We start from the raw sequence: 10,299 nt of genomic DNA on the forward strand, positions 1-10,299 counted from the left end.
CAAACCTATTACGAATTTTGTCATATGGAGTATTGTTTTATTCTTAGTAGATTTATGAGTGTAATGTGTGAAAACTTGTGTTTTTTTTGTATATTCTTACTTTGTAATTTGATTTAAAATGCTATTGATTTTCTTTTGGTTTTTAGTTTCTAAACTTTCTATAGTATATTACACTTCCAAGTGTACACAAGTACACAACCACAATTGTCAAAATTGTTGCATTAAAATTGGAAAATCAAATTATTATTTTGCAAATGAAAAATATCAGAAAGACAAAAGAGGCATCTTCTCTCTAAAGGGAAATGGATGATGAGAAGGGAATGTCAGGGCAGCCAAAAAAAAAAAAAAGAAAAAAGTGGCCTCATAATCATATGTATGGTCGGCCCAACCAAGTTATATTGGTACACACCAAAAGTAGTGGAAGAATGCTATGCTTTTCATCATTTATTTAATACTTTGTATAAGTGATTAGTAACATGTCTAATATTTAAGATTTTTTCATAATATAATTTACATTTTGTTAGCCAATTAATTTCTATAAGGACTAGGGGGGATGAATTTTTATATATTTATGTATACATTTTTTTCGGAGGGAAATTTTTTTATATATAACTATATTTCATTACATTGTTGTAAAATTAGTACTTAGAATATTTATATGTATGAATCTTTCTTATAAAGTATGTAGTAAAATACAAATGTGCATATACCAATACTACGAATTTATGCCATTTATTTGGAGTTTTTTTTATTATTAAATATAGTAAGGGCATGTTCATATTTACTTAATTTCAGTTCAGTTCACTTCAGTTCAGCTCCAATCAGTTCAGTTCAGTTCGGTTCAGCTCCAATCAGTTCAGTTCAGCTCCTAATTTCTCTCTCTTATAAAATATTCATTTCAGTTTAGTTCAGTTCAGTTCAGCTCCAATCAGTTCAGTTCAGTTCAGCTTAGTTCAGTAAATGTGAACAGACCCTAAGAAATATATCAAAATAGTTACAAGTATTCATATTGGTTTCTTGATCTTTTTTTTTTGGTAAATAGTTTCAAGATCTCTAATATTCATCTTCTTTTTCCATGTCATTTTAGTTTCTCTCTTATGTATATCATTTCACCTTTTCCTCTCTATTTTTTATTTATTTATTTATTTTGGATACAATATAATAATCCAATTAATAAGACTTATTATGCTAATTATGTATGCTAAATTAAAGAAAAGGAAGTACTAATTGTACCTCCCCTTTATATATAAAGCTAGTTTAGTACTGGATTTCCTTGTAATTAAAGCAAACCTCTTCCAAGTAGCAACTATTAGTAGAGTAGGCACCAAACTTAGGAGGGTTTAGGTAACCTTTGAACAAAATGACATCCTTAAAAGCAAAGCTCTGACCTTTATGTGCTTTGGTAATGTTAACCGATTCTAATTTTATATTTAGGTGTTGGTTACAAGATTCTTAATAGTGCACTACTATTTCCCCCCCCCCCCCCCTTTTATCTTTTGTACTAATAGTAACTTTGATCACCAACAACTGCTTGAACAAAGGCGGTAAAAATGTAAAATATACATTGTACATAGTATAATGTAACTTCATTACACCATGAAATTCAATATAGTTTAAAGGGTCTAAAGTACAAGTGTTTCTGCCTATATAAAATTTCATCCAATCTACATTCAAATTAGTTGAAATTTAACAGAGTTATGAATTAGGATTATTGTAATAATTTTCATCAAAATTACGTAGTATTATCTTTTCTCATATGGTCTACATAAAAAGAAGGTTATAAAATTACGGATAGACATTTTCAATCTAAATAACACTTCCTATCATATTTTGACAACTGGCCCTTTATTTGATGGTGGAAGGGCAGTGAATGGAAATGGTAACCACAACTCCACAAGTTTACTATTGCACAAAACCATCATTAGTGATCATATGCATTCCATTGAAATATCAATGTCAGTATAAAAAAGAGGAGATCATATTTATAAGTTGGTACCGATTATGATTATGCACCCTTTGTTTTGCTTGACCTCACGTTTCTATCCAAAAAAAAAAATGAAAAGAAATCCTGAAAGGTAAAGGAGTAAAAAAGTTTAGGAGAAAAGTTACTACGTAGCATGGACTAAGTTAAACCTTGGGTCATGCAAGGGACTTTAAATTTAGTTTGTCATATTAATTCTTAATAAATATTAGATAAATTTTTCCAAGAAAAAAAATGTAATGATAATAAGTACATTATGGATGATCCAAATATTACAAACAAGTAACTAAGTTGTGATATAATTTATACTTTGTGTTGTTGACTTCAATGGGCTTTGAGGTTCTATTAAGTGGATTTTAAATTAAAACTAAGGTTTTTTTTTTTTTTTTTTTTTTTTTTTTTTTTTGAGGATTAAAACTAAAGGTTTTAAATAAGAATAACTTTTAGAGACAAATGTATCACACATTCACACCATCATCGATAGCAACTAGGACTAGCATTACAATAACAACATCAAAACAAAATATCCAAAAAATTTGGAATTGTTGTTGATGACAGCAATGATCTTTTACACTTAAAGAGTAGAGAATAGGAGGGCCCTCCTTCAAAAGAGGAATACTTATATGAAGCGAGTCCACTCACGCTCCATATTATCGTTGGGCCAACAACAAAGTGCGAAAACTAAAGTATGCGGATTAAACAAATTGGGAATGAAAAATTTGGTGATTTAAGGCTAGTTTGATTTACTGAATAAGCTTAACTGAATTGTTTATGTAAGAAGAAAATTAAAAAGTGAATTGAATAGAATTGAACTGAAATTAAGCTGAAGAGAATAGGCTCTTAATCGACAATATGGTAAATTAGTAATTAAAAAAAACATGTGATGGTTTGGGAATAATAAAAAATTTGAGCATATGCTAAAATTGCAAACTAATTCCTCGTATAAGTTAATTTAACTATTTCTCACGATACTATGATTACTATCTACGTCGGCTCAATTCCAAGGTTCGATAGTTTTTTTTTTTTTTTTTTTTTCAAAATGGTTTAAATAAATATAAAAATATTACAAACTACAAGCCTTACTAGCTCCTCTATTACAAAGAGGATATATAAAGGAAAAAGTGAGTTTATAAATCCCAACTTTGGGCGGTTTACTATGAGAAATCCCAACTATACGCATCCCTCAAAATCCGAACTTTGATACCCATCTTCTTTTAAAGATCTAATTTGACTTAAGGATGTGACCTTATTAGATTTAATTTTGTGCGGAATTGCAAGAGAGGTTAATGTTTCGACAATAATCTAATGAATCAGACGTAAATTTTCTGCACGGCTACATCAACAGATTGATGGACCCCTCGCCGAAAAAGGCTGTAAATCACAACGATATGAAAGAGGGTATGAAAAATGTACGCGTTTGCAACAACGATCGTAACTTTGCTTATTTGATTCAATTATTATGTATTTGTTAGATCTAAATCTCTTTGTAGATGTTGTATGACTTATTTATGAATCAATTTAATTTCAAAAAAAAAAAAAAAAACACGAGCCTTATTAGCTCCTTTACTACATAGAGCTTATATTAAATTAAAGTATATTTTCCATGTATAATGTATTTGCCAGTATAAAATTGTTCTATATCTAATATATATTTGTGCCATGAGAAGTTACGTTCTATGCATAAAACCTCTGATACTATTAGCAGATTTAATTGAAACTACCTCGTTTACATTAGCTTTCAATTCTACCAAATCATATAGAATTGCTAATGGTATTATAAATTAGCTAGAACCGGTAATGATGGTAGCGGTTTTATACAGGCAAATATCGAACCTTAAACCGAGCTTACATGGATGTTATCATAGAATTATTTAAGAGAAGTTCAGATAAAATAAGATAAGTTCAAATAATTGAAAATTATGTAAATAAAACACAAAACTTATTAGACCTGATTGAACACTTTTATATATATTTTTGTGTGTGTGCGTGCGTGTATGTGTGGGGGGGGGGGGGGAAGATGAGCTATCAATTTTATAAAAGATCAAGGTCCATCAAAGTTAATTATTAGACCTGGTTGAACTTATTTAATTTATTACGAGTATTTTTTTTTTTTTTTAAACCATTTAGAAAATTTTGTTAATTACTACCTCAAAAAGAGAGGCTTTGTGAATTACTACCCATAAAAAAAAAGTTGTTAATTGCTACCCCTAAAACTGATTAATTCAAGTGTGATTGCTACCCTTTTTCCTAATCAAGCGATTTAAGCTCTTAATGATATCATTATCTGATTAATTTGTGATTAGTTACTTTTAAACCTTAATTAACTAATCAAACCCTAAAACCATCTTCTCAACACCATTGCACCACCACTGATCACCCTCCACCCACAACCGAACCTTCCTCCTCCAATTCCCTGCCCTAAAACCACCATCCGCCCACCCTTAAACCACCTCCCTTTCACGAAACCCCCTTTCCCTCGCCGAAAAACCTTGCTCGACCTTCCCTAATCTGCCTCCACCCCCTTTCCCCCCTAATCACCACCCTAGCTAGGGTTTTTTAGGGATTTAGGTTTTAGTTTTGGGACTTTAGGGTGGTGATTAAGGGGGGAAGGGGTGGAGGAGGGTTCTCCGACGAGGGGGAGGGGGTTAGGGTTGCCGATGGGTGGGGAAGGGGGATTTTTTTAAGGTGGGAGGGATGGTTGGCGGTTTAGAGGTGGTGCAATGGGTGGTTTAGAGCTGGGCTGGATGCCAGGGCGGGGGTAGGCTGCTTATCAGCTCGCCGACAAGGGGATGATGGGGTAAGGGGGCTGTCGGAGATGAAGGAGATGGGGTAAGGGGGCCATCGGAGGTGGTGTTAGGGTTTATTAAATTAATCATGGCTAAAAAACAACTAATTACAATTTTGCTAGACAATGATGTCATTAGGAGCTTAAATCACCTAATTAGGAAAAAGGGTAGCAATCACTTGAATTAATCAGCTTTAGGGGTAGTAATTAGCACCCTTTTTTTTTTTGGGTAGTAATTTACAAAGCCTCTGTTTACGAGTTTAATTTTTTTAATTATGATGATAAATAGAGTAAAATAAATATTTTAAAATAATTAAGGTCTAAAATTCACATGTACGGCACACGTTCACTTGTCATTCTTAAACATAAAAGACAGCCATGTGGTTTTATCAATTCTTCAAAGAATAATAATGTGAAAAACTTTGATGAATAATAAAGAGAAAAAAAAGGTCAAAAACTAACCGCATGACACATGTTAAAAGAAGCATGGGACCCGTTTAAAAGCAAAGCTGGTGGGTACCCGCTCTTTTGGTTCCGTTATTCCGAACCTCCTTTAATTAGTTTCCGAACCACCCATTTGAATTTTTTGAACGTTGATGTTTTTATACACCGTTTGACGACTTTACCCTCAACTACTCAGCATTTGTCAAAATTAGACGTGGGTTATTAGTAGGACAATCCAAGTTAAGATGCACTATAAAATGAGATAAATACATTTTCTTGTCCTTTGCAACCAAAATTGTAATTTTAAGTACAGTTTCTTTTGTCCCTAATTATGCATTAAAAAAATAAAATAAAATTGATATACTTAGAGGGTAATAATTAGATTTTTAATTTTTTAATTTTTTATTTTTTTTGAAAATGATACTCTCTATGCCAGATATTTTTTAAAAGTATAAGACAAAGTTCTCGTCAAGTATTGTCAATACTTCTTATGATTATACTCGTTATTTTCAAAAGAAACTCTCTCTGCTTAATTATTGAAACAATCACTTAAATCATATTAAAGATTATTTTAAATTAATATAGAACGATTCTTTAATCCAAGTATTATTTTCAGTTTCTTTGTTGCTCACTAATCGAAACGTGCATTTGATTTCACATTTGCTTATAAACAATTTTGATCGTCACAACTTTCACAAGTTAATAAAGTATTTGGGAGAAAAAAAAATTTATTGATTGATGTAAGTCATGTAACATCCATTCTTAATGCCTATTTAATTATAAGATATAATGCATGAAAATATTGACATTTTACAATATCTTTTACAAACTTGCAGTAACGCCAATTCTATTCACCTTTCTTCATCTTTCAGAAACCTTTTAAATTTTAATTAACATTCCTTAAAATTTTAAGAACCAAATCCACCTTAACCATATACGAAGTATAAATAACAGACATGAAACAAGTTGTCTTTACTCCTCCTCTTCCCACCCAAAAAATAAAATAAAAATGAAGTGAAGAGCACTAGCTAGAGCAGTATGTTTTAGTACTAGTATGAAATAAAACATTGTCGTTAAAAAACACTTAAGTGTGACAATCATGATAAAAATGACTGATTGGGTAAGTGGTGGCGGTTTCAACAAACTACTCAAACCTTGGATTATGATGCATTACCAGCTTATTTATGCCCTTGTGGGCCCTTTTTCTTTTACTAAAACACTTTAAAAATACTCACTTTCATGCATTTTTTTTAATTAATCTACAAGTAATTTTTTTTTAATTATTTTTTTGATAAAGAATTGTTCAACTAGCTAGAATAGAAATGTTATGCTTTATACTTGAAATAGTCCACACAAAGATAATTCCGTACTTTTTTTTTATTTCTTACGTAGGTCAAATTGTTCTAATAACCTATGCTAGAAGCAATGAATCATTATGATAAGGAAGTGTGGACATGGGCAAGTATGAAAATATTGTTACAATCTTTCAAAATATAGAAATGGAATTAAAAAAAAGACCAAAATGAAAAATAAAGTACATAGTAAGAGCCTGTTCTCATTGACTGAACTCAGCTGAACTGAACTTATTAATTAGTGATTTTTAACTACGAATTAGTGATCTTTGATTATTTATTATTATACATATGTGTATATACAAATATGCATATTAAAATATTTAAGAAAAATATACTATTATTATTATTATTATTATTTATTGATTATTATTATTATTATTATTTCCCTCAAAAAAATTATTATTATTATTATTTATTGATTGTTATTATTATTATTATTCTTATTTATTGATTATTTTTATTATTATTATTTATTATCATTATTATTTATTATCATTATTATTAATTATTATTATTATTATTATTATTATTATTATTATCGTCGTTGTAATAAGAGCTTAAAAGAATGAAATTTGGCTTTATATCATTAACAATATCATTAGACATGAGCTGAACTTAACTGAACTGAGCTAAACCGAACTAAACTGAACTTAACTGAACTGAGCTGAGCTGAACTTAACTGAACTGAGCTGAACTTAACTGAACTGAGCTGAACCTAACTGAACTGAACTTAACTGAACTGAGCTGAGCTGAACTTAACTGAACTGAGCTGAACCGAACTAAACTGAACTGAGCTGAGCTGAACTGAATTTATATCATTAGCAATATCATTAGACATGAGCTGAGCTGAACTGAACTGAATTTATATCATTAGCAATATCATTAGACATGAGCTGAGCTGAACTGAACTGAACTGAGCTGAACTGAACTGAACTAAACTTAATTTCAACGTAAGAGACTAGACCCTAAGACTCGAACCTTGTACCTTCCGAAATTAATATCACCTCATTTACCACTAAGCGACAATAGTTACACTAAATATTAATTATAACAATTTTGTATATATTGTAAGACTATGAGGCGCTAATAAATTTTGGGCCTTGTGTGATTGCACAGGCGGGACACGCTAATGGCCGGGCCTGTCTAAAGTATTAGAGAAAATGTTTATGTAGTGAGTGTCTTTAAACCTACACATTACTGATTCAGGTCGAGCAAAAATCAATCTAATATATCCAATTTGAAAAATATTTTGAAAAATGGAAACCCATATCATAAGCGATAATCTGACTGTTATGCTACATATCTGTGTATCACTTCTAATGTTATTAAAACTATTGATACCCTATTTGATAACAATATTGGGTTACCTTGATCCATACTCGGCTTTATTTCTACTATTCACATATAAGACAACGTCGTAGAAGGATGACTTATGTGATTTGAAGTTAGTTAAGCTATTATATGATATATTTGTCCTATACTAGACCTACTATTCAATTGTTCAGAATTTCTTCCAACATTTAACTCTATCTATTACATTAAAGGAAGCACAATAAATTGAAAGATTGATTTCATGTGATGATGAACTAATGGCTCACCTGATTGGGAGCTTGATGCATTAATGTTACAATGTTACATGTTCACAATAAAACAAAAATATAAATTTGATTATTATTGTTCACCAAACATTAAATTTTAAGTTTTAACCCACATGTGAGTTGAGGACTATTGTCCCACACTCCCACATATAGAAGAATGAGGAAGAATTATTACTACTTATTAGTGTAATGTAGTGGGTTAATGTGCCTATTTTTAATTGATATTAGGATGTCAATTTTTTGTTAGACTCAAGTCACTCAATGTGTGAAAGCTTGTGTACTGTGCTGAGAGTGAGGGATAGCTCAAGTGGTTAGAGCTTCCTTCCCGATTGTAGGAGATCTTGGGATCGATTCTCACCCCTGTCCTTGTGGCTCTTTAAACACCAAAAATAAATTTATACTATGCTCGAAGTTACTATTAAGTGAATTAACACATTACGGAGTATTTCTTTTTACTAAACATGTGCATAACTACATACTGATAAAATGTTGATTTTAATCAAGTTCTAGCTGTATACTAAGGGTATATATATGATGCAACCATGTCATATCATAATATAAATAAAGCATCAAAATTTTCATTAAGAGTGAGCCGTCATACTTATAAGCGGATACTCAGCTTTAATTGAGGATTTGCTAGCTGTTTATTTAAGCACCAAGAAAAGAGATTAGGCCTATGAATTGAAATAATTAATAAAAAGAAAGGTGCATCTTTGTGACTAAAGACAAAAACAAAAGGTTTAATTTTGCACAATTAGGCCCTATTTGATTCACCTTAAAAAAATAATATTAAGTAAAAATAATTTCAGTTCAGTAAAATTAATTTCAGTTCAATAAAAATAATTTCAGTTCAATAAAAATAAGTTCAGTTCAGTAAAATTCAGTTTTCTTAAAGAAGAATTATAATAGAAAATCAGTAAAAATAATTTCAGTTCAGTAAAAATAATTTCAATTCAGCAAAATTAAGTTCAGTTCAGTAAAAATAAGTTCAGTTCAGTAAAAATAATTTCAATTCAGCAAAATTAAGGTGAATCAAACAGGGCCTTAGTTTAATGATTGATGATACATTAGAGTTGAGAAATGTTGTTGAAATAGAAGTATTATTAATGTTATTATGTGTACTTTATATATACATATAGTATATTTTTTTTCTTTTCAAAGATTGTCATACATTAACATAAATCGTAGTTGTACATATAAAATTTGTAATTGCCTAAGTTTCAGGGAAGCAGCTTCATGGAATATCGGGACTATCAAGTCACATAGCAGTATATCACTTTGGCAATATATAATTAATTATGTCAATTTAGCTTAGGTATTATTTGACCAAATTTGGAGCATTTTCATGACAAAATTTAGGATTATGAGGTTTATGACTATTGAAAATGACAAGCCAACCTATCATCTACTATTTTCAATTTATAAATACACATTTCATAATAAGGCCCCGTTCTCTTCACCTTAATTTTACAGAACTAAAATTATTTTTACTGAAATGAAATTATTTTTGCTGAACTTAAATTATTTTTACTGAAATTAAATTAATTTTACTAAACTGAAATTATTTTTGCTGAATTGAAATTATTTTTATTGATTTATTACTATAATTCTTCTTTATGAAAACTGAATTTTACCGAAGTGAAATTATTTTTACTGAATTGAAATTATTTTTACTAAACTGAAATTAATTTTACAGAACCGAACTTATTTTTACTGAACTGAAATTATTTTTACTTAATATTATTTTTGTAAGGTGAAAAGAAAAAGGCCTAAGTGTTTTTGAAATTTACTACAGTATTGAAATTTATTTTGGACAATTTCTTCTGATATGGTAAGATAAAAGGAGTTTGAGAAATTGAGAGTTATAACGAGTGTACCCTCAAAAAAAAAAAAAGTGAATATAAAAACATTTGGCTATTTCTCCAAATGCCACTGAGTACTTACAAAATTCACCAAATGCTATCAAGGTTTTTAAAATTCGCCAAATGCCATCGAGCTTTTAAAAAATTCACCAAATGCCATCAAGGTTTTCAAAATTCACCAAATGTCATCGAGCTTTTAAAAAATTCACCAAATGCTATTTATGACTAACGGTCGTTGACTCCGTTATTCATTAAGATTAAATCATGACACATG

The sequence above is a fragment of the Chenopodium album genome, chromosome 26 (assembly GCF_948465745.1).
Source record: "Chenopodium album chromosome 26, dcCheAlbu1.1, whole genome shotgun sequence".
NCBI lineage: Eukaryota > Viridiplantae > Streptophyta > Magnoliopsida > Caryophyllales > Amaranthaceae > Chenopodium > Chenopodium album.